The sequence below is a fragment of the Simochromis diagramma genome, unplaced genomic scaffold, assembly GCF_900408965.1.
Source record: "Simochromis diagramma unplaced genomic scaffold, fSimDia1.1 OVJJ01000352.1, whole genome shotgun sequence".
NCBI lineage: Eukaryota > Metazoa > Chordata > Actinopteri > Cichliformes > Cichlidae > Simochromis > Simochromis diagramma.
This window is the reverse complement of record NW_024386759.1, coordinates 664,268-680,841: the sequence shown is the minus strand read 5'-3', so window position 1 is coordinate 680,841 and position 16,574 is coordinate 664,268. Positions and strand designations below refer to the sequence as shown.

Genomic DNA, 16,574 nt, shown 5'->3' with positions numbered 1-16,574 from the left:
TATTTCTACTTGGAGAAATTTAAGAGGCTTATCCCTCAAAACTTTAAATACAAAAAAGTTGCAAAAAATAGTTTCCCACCACAGGAAATTTATTTTGAGTGTCTTCATAGTTTTATTTTGGAGATACAGCAATTTTTATATACTGCAGGAAAAACAAAAAACAAACAAATGATGCAAATTTGCAAAGAAAACAGCATGTGCATCAAAATAAACTATTTCCAGCAGTGCAATTCGAGTTCTAAGCATCCCAGCAACTATTCAGAAAATTATAGAGTCAAACATGACTTATAAAAACACCAGTATAGGCTTTTAAGGCCTACAAGTAAAAAACTACATTTTCTGCGAAAAATGACGTCACTTCTGGTTTCGGACAGGAAATGGCAGACATGCGATCGTTCGTCTTGACATCTTTTTCAATGTGGGAAGTCTTACTAACAGCTGATCGGATCGGCAAAGCGTGTTTCTGGAATATTATGTATTTGTTGCTGCAAGCGCTTTTTATGCAATTTTTGCAAAGCTTTATGTGGAAGGAAACCGTGACCGAGGACAAGCTGATGGCATAAGATGTAAGTACAACTCCTCCAGTTTCATATGCAAAAAATTTATTGCGCTAGCTTACACGGTTCCGGTTCTACAGGGATTTAAAGGGTTAACAATAACAATGTATTGAATAATGACTTTAAAAAACAATATAAAATAGTGTGCAAATACTGATAACAGTGCAAATGTTTGCAATATAAAAAATGAATGAAAAATGTAAACATCTATGTTTAGTGAACTTTGCAGTGTGGTGGTGCAGCTACGACACCGTAGCAAAGTTTACACACTGTGTCTACTTGATCTAAGTCTGACTCCGCGAACCCATAATGTTTCCACACCACTGAAGGTTTTTTTAGCTCTCTTTTCAACCAACGGCAGTCACTCTCCTCTCTAAATAACTTCTGCTTAGCTTTCCGAGCTTCCCTCGGGTCCTCTTAATTGTTGTTACACGTGTTCGAAATGCAGAGAGGTGCGCTCGATTTGCCACACGGAGCAGCACGAGAGTAAAGCACAAGGGAGGGGCTAATAATCGGCTCAGTCATTTTTAATGATCGTTGAAAGCCCAGATCGTAATCGTGATTAAAATTCGATTAATTGAGCAGCCCTATTCCAGCGACTCCTGTTGTTCACAAAAAACAAAAAAGAAAACACCCCTTGTAGTCGGGTCAAAGTGAGCTCTGTGTCTGTTCATAGCTATCAATCCATGTATAATCCTACATTGGAGGTCACCAACCTGTTTCTCAACAGGTGGCTTATACAGGACCCTCCATCTGCCCTTCGGGGCAAGGTCTGAATCAAAAATCTGTGTCCACCTTGACTCCCTGACCCCTGCTAGAGAGCACAAGTTCAGCACCTGGACACAACTTTGATACAAGTGCTTCTTCCCACATGAACTGAGAATACCCAACATGGGTGTTCTCAGTTCAGCAGTCCGTTCTCCTCATGCCAGCCATCAAAAGCTGACGCAGCTGAAAGTACTGGAAATACGTGCTCATATCCATTATGCCACTGGTCCGCTAGATCGCAGTTTTCAGCAAATACTTTCAGTGACACGGGTAAGGACTCCCAGACCTCTTCCAGGATCCTCTTTAAGATTCTGGTGGACTTAATGTTAGTGAGATCGAATATCCTTCCTATCGATAGTCTTGCGAGGTGACCCAGTTTCACAATCCCAGCTTGATTGAACTTGGTCCTTATTGTAGGTAATGACAGCAAACAATCCCATACAAAAAGTCATTGTGAAACAAGGGTTCCTCAAAAAGCCACAGGCCAGGTCTAGGTCAGGATCACAGAAAATCATCAGCGTTTTCCAAGCATCCAACACTGAATGATAAAAAGGTGGTAAACCCGTCATATCGAGCTCTGCTGTTTTAAGCAAAAACAGATGCTTATCCAGTCCAGGATATCCAGCTTTCTGGAGAAGCAGCCGAGCCAAAAGAAGCCATCAGTAGCTACGTCCATAAAGCATCTTAAGAGTGATTTGTAACCTGAAGGCAGTGGTCATGATAGCCATTATATCCACAAGTCCTTGACCTCCCTCTGACATGGGAAGAAAGAGAACAGACGCCTTAATGAAACTAGATTCAGTGATCCGAATCGTTGATATTCTCTGGTCTTCATGTGGTTTCACAAGTCTCAACAGACAACATAAATGGCACTATATAAAGTGGAGCAATAAGCACAGCGTGTTGGCTGTCCAGAGTTCTGGACACTCAGTTGCCCAGAGTGTGTACAGAGTGTAATTTATTTTCTCAGCATTTCTCAAATGTTTTTAAATACAGCTTCATCTTTGAACTAAAACTCAGCTTGAAACCATGGCTTTCACTCGAACACCCGAAACAACCTCCAAAGAAAGGAAGACAAGCACTCATCAGCCCCGGTGGCCTAATGGATAAGGCACTGGCCTCCTAAGCCAGGGATTGTGGATTCGAGTCCCATTTGGGGTGCTGTCCAGCAGCAGAGTGGCGTAGCAGAAGCATGCTGGGTGCATCCCATATGGAAAAGAAATAGTAAAAACACATATGATTTACTCATGAAAGTGGCCACTTTCTCATTACTTTCATATATTTTTTTATTAAGTATACAAAACATACAAGTTTCATTATATAATTTTTCAAGGGATCTTATATGTGTTTTCACTCTTGTATGCTTTTCATACAAGTTTCATACAAGACAGATACAAACTTTATAAGATTTATATATAGCTTTTCCATATGGGATAACCCAGAGGTCGATAGATCGAAACCATCCTCTGCTATGTTTTTTGGATGGCCAGATTCTCTGAACTGTGTCCAATAACAGATGACAGTCAGGACCTGCTCCCCAAAAACGTAGACAATGAACCCTGCAGTACAAGCGCCAAGTGAGTCAGTTGAATACTATAACGGCCCCCGATCACCGAGGGCGACTCCCTATCTGTACATAGCCTAGCACAGAGGTCTCCAACTCCAGTCCTGGAGAGCTACTTTTCTTTAGCTTTTAGATGCATCCTTGCTGGGACACAGCTGAATCAAAATGAATGGCGGGTTATCAGGCCTTTGCCAAACTTGATGCCATGCTGAAAACGTAATTCAAGCATTTGATTCAGCTGTGTTTGAGCACGTCACATGTGCTCCTTCTACTCCCCCTCTTTTAATGGAACTAGATTCAGTGATTCAAATTGTTGGTACTCTCTGGTATTTTTTTTATTTTTTTGTACATCTGTCTATATATTTCTCATAACAAACATAATATATATATTTTTGAGCTCTATTTTGGTTTCCTGTGTTTTATTCACACACTCAGGCTCCATAGTCGAAACTACCTCCGATTGCTCATTTTCTATAAAGCTGCAGTCAGGCGCCCTGGTCCTTTACCGGGTTACAATGTGGTTTCACAAGTGTCAACAGACAACATAAATGGCCCCAAATAAAGCCAATGCTGCCCAGACCAGAAAAAATCCACAATGAAACACTGAACATCTTTAACCAGCCTAGCATGTGGAACCAACACCACAAGCTTGTGCCACAAGGACAAGGCAAACAGATTACTGGCATTCAGAGCCCTACGCCTATATCACAGCTGGGGTAGCAACCATGTCCAATTAGACAACTTTGACTTAACTTCTTCCCGTATGCCCTCCCACTTCTTTTTCTGAAATTTTTCATTACCTATAAAAAGTCCCAGTGTCTTAATACCATTCCTTCCTCAACACAAATTTCCTGGCAGGGTTGGACTGTTCTCTACGCAACATTTACCCACCAATAAGGCCTCACTTTTGTCCCAGTTAACTTTGGCCGAAGAAGCCTTTTCATACATAGTTAAACTCTCACTCAGTTCATTCACATCATGTTGATTACTAATAAAGATTTTAACATTATCAGCATAAGCAGAAACAACTACCGAAGAACTGTGACCCATTCCCGGTAGGGTAAGACCTTTTAATTTTGCTCTCAATCTAAATAAAAGAGGTTCAGTTGCTAAACAATACAGCTGACCTGAAATGGGACAACCCTGCCTAATGAACTGATACAGGGTTACTCAACCCACCTGCCACCTTCACTACACAACTAGCATAGGCATAAAGTAATTTCACCCAAGAAATAAAAACATTTCCCACACCAAATGCTTGCAAGGTTGAAAAAAGAAAAGTATGATCTACAAGATCAAAAACCTTCTCCTGATCAATAGAGATAATCCCCACGTTTAGGTCATATGTCTCACAGACAGCAAAAACATCTCTCATAAGAAATAAGTTGTCTAACATAGATCTGTCTGGAACACAGTATGACTGATCCACTGGAAATGGGGAGGTCAATAAAATTTTTCAGTCTATTGGATAACACCTTTGAAAGAATGTTATAGTCTGTACATAAAAGAGTCACTGGTCTCCAGATTTTGTAACAAGGCAAGGTCCCCTTTATAGGCAGCAGAAAGAGTACGCCCTGCTGGAAGTGTACCCCTAACAAAGGAATCATTAAGCACATCCAGAAGATCGTTCCCCAATTCATTCCAGAAATGTTTTAAAAAAATCTGCAGGTAAACCATCTATTCCTGGAGATCTCCCAGATGCCATCTGTGTAACCGCCGTTGTAAGCTCCTCCAATGTCAAGTCCGTGTTTAGTTTCCTGATCCTCTGAAGTAAGTTGAGGAAGCCCTTGAAGAAGTTCTGCTACCACTGCTTCATAACAGGTATCTTTCGAAAAGAGATTATCATAAAACCCCATTGCAAGTCTTCTCATCTCAGCTGGATCTGTTGTAACTTGGTCATTTGGCAGACGAAGGCAGACCATCTGCCTCTCCCGTGCGACTTGACTTCTCCAAATTAAAAAAGAATGTTGTTGGTGCATCCATGTCCCTAAGCTTTGTAAACCGAGCACAAATTAGAGCCCCTTTAACCCTCTCCTGAAGAAGAATACGTAACTCCATCCTTTTCTGATACAATAAATTCTGCTGATTATTCTGACTAACAGAAACAAACTCCAAGTCTGTTATTTCCTGTTCCAGTTGCCACATCACCCTCCTAATGTTGTCAGTGGATTTATAAGTATATTGCTGGCAGAAACTCCTGATTTCAGCTTTCCCTGCCTCCCACCACCCAATCAGAGATTGAAACTCATGCTTCTTTGATCTCCAGAAAGCCCAAAACAATTTAAAATTTTCACAAAAATTAAACAGTTTAGTGTTAAAATGCCAAAAAGATATCTGTGTCCCTGTAAAAGGAAGAACCAAATGCATTAAAATCATGTGGTGATCTGTAAACCCAACAGGAGCAATGTGGCAATTCACGACATGAGTGCTATAAGATCCAGACAGATAAAACCTGTCTAACCTGGCTGCATGGCATCTACCTTCAGCTGTACTGACCCAGGTATACTATCTACTCATCGGATTATTTCTTCATACACATTAATAAAATGAATGACAAACACCCTGAATTTCTGCCCTTACTTGTAAAATCCTGCCATTAATATATTCAGCACTTGCCAAAATTTGGATGTACAGAGTTGGTGAAAATAAGATACGGACCCCTGCACAGCAATTAGTTCCATGACTAAATATGCATTGCCCCAGCCAGCCTAACCCCCATTCTGTTTCAATAACATTATCACTATGGGTTTCTTGTAAAAAAAAAAAAAAAAAAAAAAAAGATCTAGCTTCTTCTGTTTGTGTCATGGTTCTCAAGATCTGGAGAGGTCGTGGTGTGTGTGTTTTTTGTCTTCGCCTCTCCCACCAGGGTGAATTGGACCTTGATTCCCCGCCTCTGATCCTGCCCTGAACACACACCTGTGGCTCATTCACACTGATCCTGGCAGACTACTTAAGATGGTAAGAGAGGCTGCTTCCTCACTGGATCGTCACATTACCTAGCGTCAGTGTAGCCTAGCCTTTGGAAGTATTCCTTGTGATCACCTAGAGTTTCCTCCTAACATTGTTTTTCTGTGTGTACAGGACTTCTAGATTCCCTGCCCGTCTTCCCTGCCGTCTGGATTTCTGTGGATGAGTGTGAGTGTAAAAACCTAAAAGAGAATTATGGATTGGATCAACTGGTCCCTGAATGCAATTGACACCCTTTTCTCAACGAGAAGTTTGGGCTCGGGTGAGCCTGAGTGCTGAAGATATCTACCTATTCGGAACCATGATAACAGGGTTATTGCTGATTGAGGCTGGCTTGGTCCTGGCTTATCGAAAAATTAAGAAAGCAGAACCGGCTGTTCAAACCCCCACAAGGCTGCCCGCTGGGATTGAAACGATGGGACGAGGCGTGAGTTTCTCAAAAGGGGCTCATTGAGTGCAGCATGGATAAGATTTTGGAGAAGCTTACGGCTGCCATGAATACTCAGAACAAGACCTCTGAGTGCAAACTGGATTACATCTGGAGGGGCTTGCTCGGAATAACACCTCTGAGCGCAAATTGGATCACATCTTGGAGAAGCTCACTGCGGTCGTGAGTTCTCAGAATCTGCTCTTTGAGCACAAGAATGACGACATCACGGAACGTAAGTTTGATAACATCATGGAGAAGCTCACGGCTCTCCAACAGGAGAGTGAGAGACCAGTGTCGGAGTGTTAGAACAGCTTTGAAATTCATATGAGTTGTTTGCGCTAAAGTAAAAACCACCATCACTTCTTGCGGATACCCCTTCGGCGCCAGTTGCGGTCTCAAGGCTGGAGCTGAACAACAACACCCTGATAACGACTGTGTTTAGACTGTTCTTCCCATTCTATGCAAGGCCACCTGGGTTGGCTGGAAGACTGTTTACTTAGCCTGGCAGGGCGAAGGACACTGTCTCAGCTGAACTATGGACACACACACGCACACAGACATATATACACATGCAGATGTACTCTCATCCCCCCTCCCCCTCCAAACGCCCTCGACGCTTATTCCCCTCCGATGCTGACGGTGGATCAAGGAGACCAGCGCAGGTCCGGATGTGTCTGCATTGGCTGTCTCTCACCCTTTACCCTCCCCTGTTGCTTGTCATGTGTTTCTTTGGTGTATTAAGAGTTTTTTCATGTGCTTTGTGCAGAGGTGTTTTTTTCTGTTCTCAAACTGATCTCAGCTCAGTCTGGGGGGAGTTATTTTTTTCTCCTAATCTTTCCTCGTGTTGTGCTTTTTCCATGTTATACCCCTCGGACCGGAAGGGTAAGACGGCGCTGTTACGGCTGGCAGCCTTAACCCAATTTCCCTCGGGATGAATAAAGCATGATCAATCAATCAATCAATCAAACTGATCTCCCATAACTATCGTCCAAGAATGAGTTAATTTCTTCTAAAGAGTACAAATTTTCAGTTTGGGAAACACTTTCTGCAACAGAGAAACAATCAGAATCCGATTCATAATCGCACTCCATGTTTGCCACACTGTCACCATGGCAACCAGCCTGCGTTGTAGATTCTCCCTCTACCTTTCTCCCCAATCCAACCTGTTCAGTTTCTTCCACAGTCTCACAATCATCTTGTAAGTTTTCCTGACTCATTTGGGACCCCATTATAGCCACTGAAACTAGCCCGGCCTTTGCACCCGAATTGCCACTAGGCTGAGGCAAACGCTCCAACTCAGAGCTACAAGTGCCAGCTGACGTCTGTTGCACCTCCAACCCCGGCCCTCAACTCCACTTTCTTCACAACAGACTCAGCGACAGACTCACTGGCAGACAGACTCACTGGCACCCACCACCAAAACACCAACATTCACAGACTCGTCATTTTACCTCTCACCTGGCAAAGCAAGAAGGGCAGAACACACAGATTAAAAAACATTCAAACAAATTCCCCACTTGCCCATGCAGGAAGCCTGGGGGTTTGAGTTTCCTGCAATCTTTCCTGTATCTTTCCTCTTCTGGAGAGAGGTCTTGGATCTTGTTTTTTGTTGCTTCATCCTTCACATCTTCTCGAGTTCCTCTCTCAGCCCTTGGTACTTCTCAAGCTTCTCATGTTACTTTTTTGTGAAGACGGTCACTATGGCTGTCTTCCTCTGCTTGTCCACCACTACTACACAGGATCTTAGCTCGGTTATTCCTAACCAACCTAGGGGCTGTGTCCAATTTTGATCTTGAGACTTCTAGGTCACAGTCAGATGTTCAGAACAGGCTCTGTGGATCTTGTGCTCAGAGCTTTTTCCTGTGCTGCGATGATTAGTGCCTCTGTGGTGGGATTTCTGCATGTCAGACACTTCTTCCAACTGCTGGTATGACATACCATGCAGAGACCTGTTCTTCTTCTTCCTCTTTTTTCTTGGGTTTCTGCTGCCTGAGGTATTCATTAAGTACGCGGTCAGCTGTGGCCATCTTCCTGATGTAGTCATGGATGTTTATTGTCTCATCCTGGACAGTGGTTCTGACACTCACCAGTCCTTGGCCTCCTTCCTTCAGCTTAGCATACAGCCTGAGGGTACTGGATTTGGGGAGAAACCCTCCATGCATGGTAAGGAGCTTCCTTGTCTTGATGTTGGTGGCTTCTATCTCTTCCTTTGGCCAACTTATTATCCCAGCAGGGTATCTGATCACCGGCATGGCATAGGTGTCAGCCATTTAGCTGACTCCTCAGGACTTGCCTTTCCTTCTGCAGGTATTTAATGGTTGTGGCTTTCCTAACGACCTCTTCATGGTTCCCATTTGCCTATGGTTAAATGCCTGCTTTAATTAGGCAAAAATTACTGTGCAGTCACTCAGTAGCCATTCTTAGATCAAACAACTCAGTTCAGCCTTGCACTAGTGCAAATGTGGCTTAATTGAAAGTCAACTTTAACTGTCAGATTTTTAATCTCAGTATGCTTTGAAAAGGAAGTTGTGTTGGCCTGACACACTTTTCTTGGCCCTGCTGCTGCAATGCACGCAATTGTATACTGGAAAAGTACTACAACTTATTTTTGGAGATATATGGTATACCCTCCCACCATCAGGTAAAAGGACCCAGAGGATCAGGGCCTCCTCTGCAAAGTGCTTCACCAACTTCTTCCCACAAGCTATGAGAATCGTAAGTACCTCACACACAACTATCATTCCCCTGTCAGCTTTAACACATAGGTCAACTCAACCTTCATTTCCTTAAGTCTGCATGGATGTGACATAGGCCGCACTGAGGAGACTCTATTCCTTAAGGAAATCATCTTCGATACCCAACATCTAGGTTGACAGCAAAACAACTAGTAGCTCAGTGTTTCAACAATCAGAAGAAGAAACTGGTATCACAACTGTAGATCAACAAGGTACAACACAAATGCTACTGCAAGGCGGAAAAGGACAACAAGTCAGACAGCAGTGATCAGTGAGATGCTTGACTACAGCCACAAGGAGCAGCACCCTCCATGGGAAGGAGACTAAAGGGTACAATCAAGGTAGCACGGAGGGAAGTTTGCCAACTATTGAAGCTGCATAAATGTGTGATGAAGAAGATACCTAGGAAATACAGCAAGCTGCCCATACCTGATGCCTTGGAAACAGCTAAACAGCCTTGGCTAGCTACTTGAAGAGGTATAATAACAGGAACAATAACCAACTGTACTCCATGGACAGTGCACAGTGGCAGGGGAACAATATGAGAATAGCACCACCAAGGCTGAAGACGGACCATTACTGGGAGAACATATGGGAGAAGGATGCAACCCATAACAACAATGCTCAGTGGCTAGTCAATCTCAGAACAGACCACAGGAACATCTCTGACCAGGGTCCAGTAACCGTCACAGTGGCGGACATCCAAGAAAGGGTCTCCAATACGAAGAGTTGGACAGTACCAGCCCCCAACATGATTCACACCTACTGGCTGATGAAGCATCCCACATAGCAGACAGGTCTGGCCCAGATCTGGTGTCAAGCCGGCACTGCCGACTGACTTCTGGCATGGTAAGTGGTATGTCATCCAGATATAGGCAAGGCCTGGTGTAGATGGCACTGTCTATGTAATGGCATGCCACATCTGTCCCGATTATGGTTTGGTTTATGTGACCCAGGCTCATAGAAAACAGGTCTGGCCCGGATCCGACATCAAGCTGGCACTTCTGACTGACTGGTGTCATAGCGGGGTGTATGTCAACCAGATGTGGGCCAGGTCTGGCAATGATGGCACTATTTATGTTCCTATTTATCTATTTTAGTTAGAAGATCCAAATGCCATGTTGCAATGCTATACTGCTATGGTAGCCAACAATTCAAATGCAGGTTTGACAGGTTTGTGAGTGTACACTTTATCCAAGACCTAGTGAGGGTTTACACATGCTTTCCACTGGGTGGCTGTACCTCAGGAGGTAGATCAGGTCATCTACTGATTGGAAGGTTAGTGGTTCGATCCCTTCAGCTTCAGTCTGCATGTCAAGAGTGTGAATGTGTATGAATGTAGTTAGGAAGCACTCAGTTTAGAGAAACTGTGTGAATGTTGCATGTTGTATAGAGCACTTTGAGTGATCCGCGAGAATAGAAAAGCGCTATACAAGAATCACTGTCTGAATAGAGTTTTGCTGTGTTTCTTATGCACTATTATGTTCTGGCACATGTTGTTATTACCTGACTTGATTATGGTACACATTGGGCTGACATGTGGGCTGAAACTGTTCTGGGCCAGCACAGGGCCAGCATTGTGTCTGCAACTGGCCTTGTGCTGGCCCATGTGTGGTCCTCCTCTGGCAAACTGGCCTTGTGCTGGCCCATGTGTGGTCCTCCTCTGGCAAACCAGATCTGGGCCACCAAAGGGCTGTCATTCTTTGCGGTATGTGGGCCATGTGTAAGCACATTATATGGGCCAGATCTGGGCCATACCAATTTTGCTATGTGGGATCTGGCAGCACAAATGAACAAGCTGCTAATGGACGAGAGACACCTGGAATGGCTGACTAAAGGTCGGACAGTCCTGATCTGCAGGAACCACTGGAAGGGATTGGTTGCAACCAATTACTGGCCAATAACCTGCCTCAGTAACACATGGAAATGGCTGTCAGGCATCATAGACCAAGATGAACAGGCACATGGGTCAATACATCAGTGGGGCACAGAAAGGAATTGGCAGGAATACCAGAGGAGCGAAACACCAGATGCTCGTAGTCAGAGCAATTGCCCAAGACTGCAAGACCAGACTGAACCAGCCTGTGCGCTGCTTCAATTTACTACAAGAAAGCCTATGACTCAATGCCCCACACATGGAGAAGCGTAGTCAGATGGTAACAAAGAAAGGGAAGGTAGTCAGAACTGAGGAGATCACACTACCAGAAGGCAACATTGCAGACATTGACGACAGCTACAAGTACCTGGGGATCCCACAGGCAAATGGAAACCATGAAGAGGCCGCTGGGAAAGCTGCAACCACCTGCAGTACCTGCAGAGGGTCAGGTAAGTCCTGAGAAGTCAGCTGAAAGGTAAGAACAAGATCTGTGCTATCAACACCTACGCCCTGCCAGTGATCAGGTATCCCAAACCCTGGGATGCACGCTAAGTGGAAGGAAGGAGGCCAAGGACGGGTGAGTGTTAGAACCACTGTCCAGGATGAAACAACCAAAATCCATGAGTGCATCATCAAGATGGCCACAACCAACAGTGTGCTTAGTGAATACCTCAGGCAGCAGAAACCCAAGAAGAAACCCACTGTGTGTCAGTGGTTCTAGTTTAAGTCATTATGCAGAAATACTCTTTTTAAGGTTAGGGAAACCTGCAGTCAGCTGAGACTAAGAGAAGTCACTTGTATGAGTGCTTAAAAATGCATTAAAAAAGCTACGTCAAGATGAACAGAATCAACCTTTTGGAATTTCCTTACTTGGATGATTGAGCATGCATCAAGACGTTCCAACTGTAAGGTGCTAACCAATGTCAATCGCACTGTCTTCTTAGAATTTGATACTAAAGTTCAATCTGATCAAATCAAACTATATCAGTGCTTTCCCTTTTCTGTGAAAGTGTATGTGTTGTTGGCACTAATGTATTAAACAAAAAGCTGTAGATTAAACTGAATGCACATTAGTTTGTCTTTGCATCATCTGAGATGGTGAACACATTCACACCTATTGCATCAAGCATCGGTACCTTCCACTCAGCACTCCCATCTAGCATTTTTGGAAAGGATTAAAAAAGGAAGACAGCGTTTATCTGACCATAGAAACTGTTCTTCTTAAATGTCTGACAGAATACAATGCTGCATCAAACTGTACACAAAGCTGGAAAAGGAACAGGAGAAAGAGAAAATCAGTGGGAAAGAAAAATGAAATCCTTACTTGAGCTGGTGTCAGAGTAATGATAAAGAAGCCGAGCAGATGAGTGATTGTGAATTGATAGCCTCTGAGCAAACTGCTCTCCTCTCACTTGCCAGAGTTCATCTTGGGGGTCAGCCTTGATTCAGTACGCCTCTGATATCATGTCTCTGAACTCCAAGGCACACAAAACCCTCAATAAAAGCCCAGCTTTGGCACGTTGCTTCTACTCTCCACTTTTTTTGTTGCCAGCTGCATTTTTCTTTACAAAACACACTATACACACCTGGATTTCATGAGCTCCATGTTTTCCGAGGTTCAGACAAGACATTGAAGATTAACGTTTAATTTTTTTGGTTTTTTTGTCTTTAAGTTTGTAAAAGACTCCAGCTGTGCATGTTAAGATGATTTTATTTTCCTTTTAAGCTTCTTGAATTGGTCTTGAATTTGCACTCTAAAGTCTAATGATCCTTCAGTAACAGAGATCCCGGGCCGGGAAAATACACATTAAAGTGTTGTAAGCTTTACACACACACATTAATGAAAATGTCTACTTTTAAAGCTGACATGGGATTTTAAAAAACTTTTGAAGTTTCAAGTTTTTCTTTCTTGATCAATCTGCTATTATATTAGAAAAAGAATGCAAAGGTAATTTGATCTGACCACATCTAAATTCCTAATTAACTCTGATAATCATGTGTGGGTGAATTCCTTTGACTGAACATACCATCTAAGGAGTAAAAGGAGGTGTGTCAGAGAAACTCTGGAGATTTTCTCCAAGCATAACAGCCCAGTGCACTTCAGACCCAGCCACACCCTCACACAAAAACTGGTTAATCCCAAGGACAAAACTCCCAAACACAAGCTAAACAACATAGTGCAGCAAAGAGTGCTCAGACCTCTATACTGAAGAAAGCAAACAGCCACGCCATAAACACATGGCATAACATAGAAGAGCCGAGACAAGACTCAGCTGTACATCTGCATCTAAAGGTCAAAGGTCACTCTTTCGAGGATGCCAATGTTCACATTTTGGACAGAGAAGACAGGTGATTTGAAAGAGGAGTGAAAGAAGCCATTGAAGTCCACTGTTAATGGCCATTTTTGAACAGAGGGGTGAGACACCAACTATCTGCCACCTACAATGCAGTTTTGAGATCCCTTCCCAGGCGCCTCAACCCCCATTCACATCTTGTGTCAGGTAACCTCAATACGTCACATGATAGGGTAAGGCAAGGGCTCACAATGGTTTCACTTTTAGCCACCAGTGATGCAAATGACCCACAGCTTTTTTCACACCTTGGCTAGTGATAACTCAATAGTGGGTCACCGACCACCTCCTAAGGGACAACCCCCACTAGTCTTTAAATATCTGGGACTCTCCAACTTTCGGTTTTAGAACCGAAGAAGCCATTGGATGACAGGTGAAGCATCTTCCTTCTTTTTTCAAGCTCGTAAGGCTTCCATTCTCTCATTTAAACATATAGAGTTTGCTATGTCAAACCAGACCTTGTGTGTGGATTTATTTTGCATATTGGATCTTATTTCTATTTGTTTTTTTCTTTCTTTTTTCTTTCTTTCTGTAGGCCGTTCCATCTACCTCTCAAGCTCATGGTAGCCATAGTTACCATTGTTTACATCTCCCCCCGAATGCTAATGTTAGCTCAGCACTCAATCACTTCCAACTTATCATCAGTAAACAGCAGAGAGAGGGCCCGGAGGGCATCTAAATTGTTGCTGGGGACTTTCGTAAGGCATGTTCTGTACTCCTCAGATTCCACTAACATGTTAAGTTCCTTACTAGGGGGGACAGAAAACTGGCAGGCCTGTGACACCCCTTGCCCACCTAGGACAATCTGACTACCTCTCTCTGCTCTTCATCCCTGCCTACACCCTCCTCAGGCAACAAAACCATCAAAGTACCAGGGTCATTAAAACATGCCTAGATGATGTTCTCCTCCAGCTAAAGGTTTTGATCTGAAAGACTGAACAGCAGGACCTGGAGACTACATTAAGTGCTGTGTAGAGAATATGACAGTGACCAAAACCATCCAATTTTTTTTCTAACCGTAACCTTGGATGACAAGTGAAGTACAGGATCTAATCAGAACTCGCAACTTAGAACTGTCCCTTAGCCTGAAGTCTATGTACAGCACTCCTAGAGCCAACCTGAGGAGGGACATCAAACAGGCCAGGTAGGCCTACAGGAGGAGGATAGAGGGCTTTCTGACAGGCAACAACCCCCGCCCAAGCCCTTACAAAGGACAGAGTCCCCTAATCCTCAACACCAGCCTCACATTTGCAGTGGAGCTCAACACCTTCTATGCTCAGTTTGAGACCACTCATCCCCAACTTCCCTTGCCCCCTCACCTCCCCAGAACTCTAGGAACATGAGGTCACAGGGAGACTTATGAGACCAACTGGCATGGATCCTCATCAACTATTCAACCTCTTTCCATTTCCACCTGTCTGAGGGCCACCGCCATCATTCCCATCCCCCAAAAGACTGGAATAGACAACCTCAATGACTAAAAACCTATTGCGCAATCATCTCTAGTCATTAATTGTTTTGAACAGATAGTGTTTCAGCAAATCAGAGACTGGCCATCCCAGTCCCTCGACACCCACCAGTTTGGTTACTGAGCAAATTGGTCCACAGAGGGTGCCATTACAATCACCCTTCACCCTGGAGAACAGGAAGAGCTATGTTCAATAGCATAATCCCAGACATCCTCACCACCAAACTGGGCCACTTTCAGATCCCCACTGCCACCTGCTCCTGAATAACAGATTTCCTCACCAACCAGCCTCAATCATATCTATGAAGCGCCTTGAGGCGACTTATGTTGTGATCTGGCGCTATATAAATTGAATTGAATTGAATTGAATTGAATCAGTCCGACGTGGCCCCCACCTCTCTCCCTCACTGTCACTCAGCACTGGATCCCAGCAGGCCTGTGTTCTCAGTGCCCTACTGTTTGCCATGTACACTTATGACTGTACATCAACCCACCCAACCAACATCATCATCAAGGCTCAGCAACAGCTGCACTTCCTCTGAGGAATCCTGAGGAATAATAACCTGGACCAGAAGCTGTTTCTGGCCTTCTACTTCTCCTCAGCATTCATGTTATTTATTCTTCTATTACCGATTCTTCTAGAGCCTTTATCCAGATATAATACAGACAGTCCACATATTACCCTTTTGTTATCTTTGCAACTGCGATGACAATGGTCTTTTAAAACTAATCAACAACATATTTTAACCCCAACCACAACATCTGCTGAAACGTAGGTTAACCAAACTTTCTCTTATTAAACCGCATGCAGCATTAAGAGTTTATAGAAACATCCTAAATGACAGTGCTTCAGTGAGTAATGCATCTCATGAGCCTCAGATGGGTAAATAGATTTTTTTTTCTTTTATTTATAAGCATTTATTTTTAGTTACCATCAGTAATAACACTGGAAAAGTCTCACTCTACTCCATTCACTTTTATTTACCTTTGAGTCTTTGTTTCTCACCTCACCCATATCTCTCTGTGTTGAAGCAGCATTGCTCTAACAAATGTGACTTTGGAGGCAGGAAGAACAGTGATCTGAAGGCCTGAAAGCTCATGACGAGTTTATGATATGTGAATGGAAAATTTGTAGCCTTATGTGCTCCTGAGGCTGCAACTGTTTTGGTTTTAAAGTGCATATGGAATTGCCTTAGTTGATAAACGTCGGTATGCAGTGGAAGTTTGTTGGGCATCTACTCAGCAGTACAGAGTGATGCACACCAACAAACACAATTAACACCTCTGGTATCTTGCAGTCTCACACCCAAGCCCAACCACACCCTGTTCTACCGATGTTGCTTTGAGTACGGACCCCATCACATACATCACTAACATGTAATGGCAATGAGGATACTTGTCCCGGGAGAATCTCACATGGATCTAAATAACTGATAACATATGTAAATAATTAATAATCGATGTGTGTAACTAATAACAGATATACAAAGGACTAATAGCAGATTATATAAATAACTCATAACAAATGTAAATAAATACTAGAAAAATTTGCATTTCCTGCGAAAATGCAGTGTGGATGCTTAAAGCTGAAGCTGTATGCAAAAACTAGCTGAAAAAGCTGAAAAGTTGCAGAAATTGTAAAAGCTTTGCAGAAGCAAAAGAACTTTGCGAAAATGTAATAACTTAGCAGAACTGCAATATCTTAGAGGAAACATAATACTTGGCAGAAATACAATAGCATAGCAGAACTTAGCAGAAATATTGTAACTTACCAGAAACATGATAACTTCTCAAGAATACAACAATTTAGAAGAAATAGTATAAGATAACAGAAAGAATATATTTAGCCAAAAATACT

General features: G+C 43.2%; 1 protein-coding gene and 1 non-coding gene across 2 annotated transcripts in view; one reads left to right on the top strand and one right to left on the bottom strand.

Moving 5' to 3' along the window:
- Window positions 1–16,574, bottom strand: part of LOC120731844 (receptor-type tyrosine-protein phosphatase gamma-like) — a 278,578-nt gene that overhangs the window by 194,348 nt on the left and 67,656 nt on the right. The gene's annotated exons all lie outside the window — the stretch shown is intronic.
- On the top strand, window positions 2,414–2,486 carry trnar-ccu. The gene has a single exon. It is a non-coding gene; the product is annotated as a tRNA-Arg (tRNA).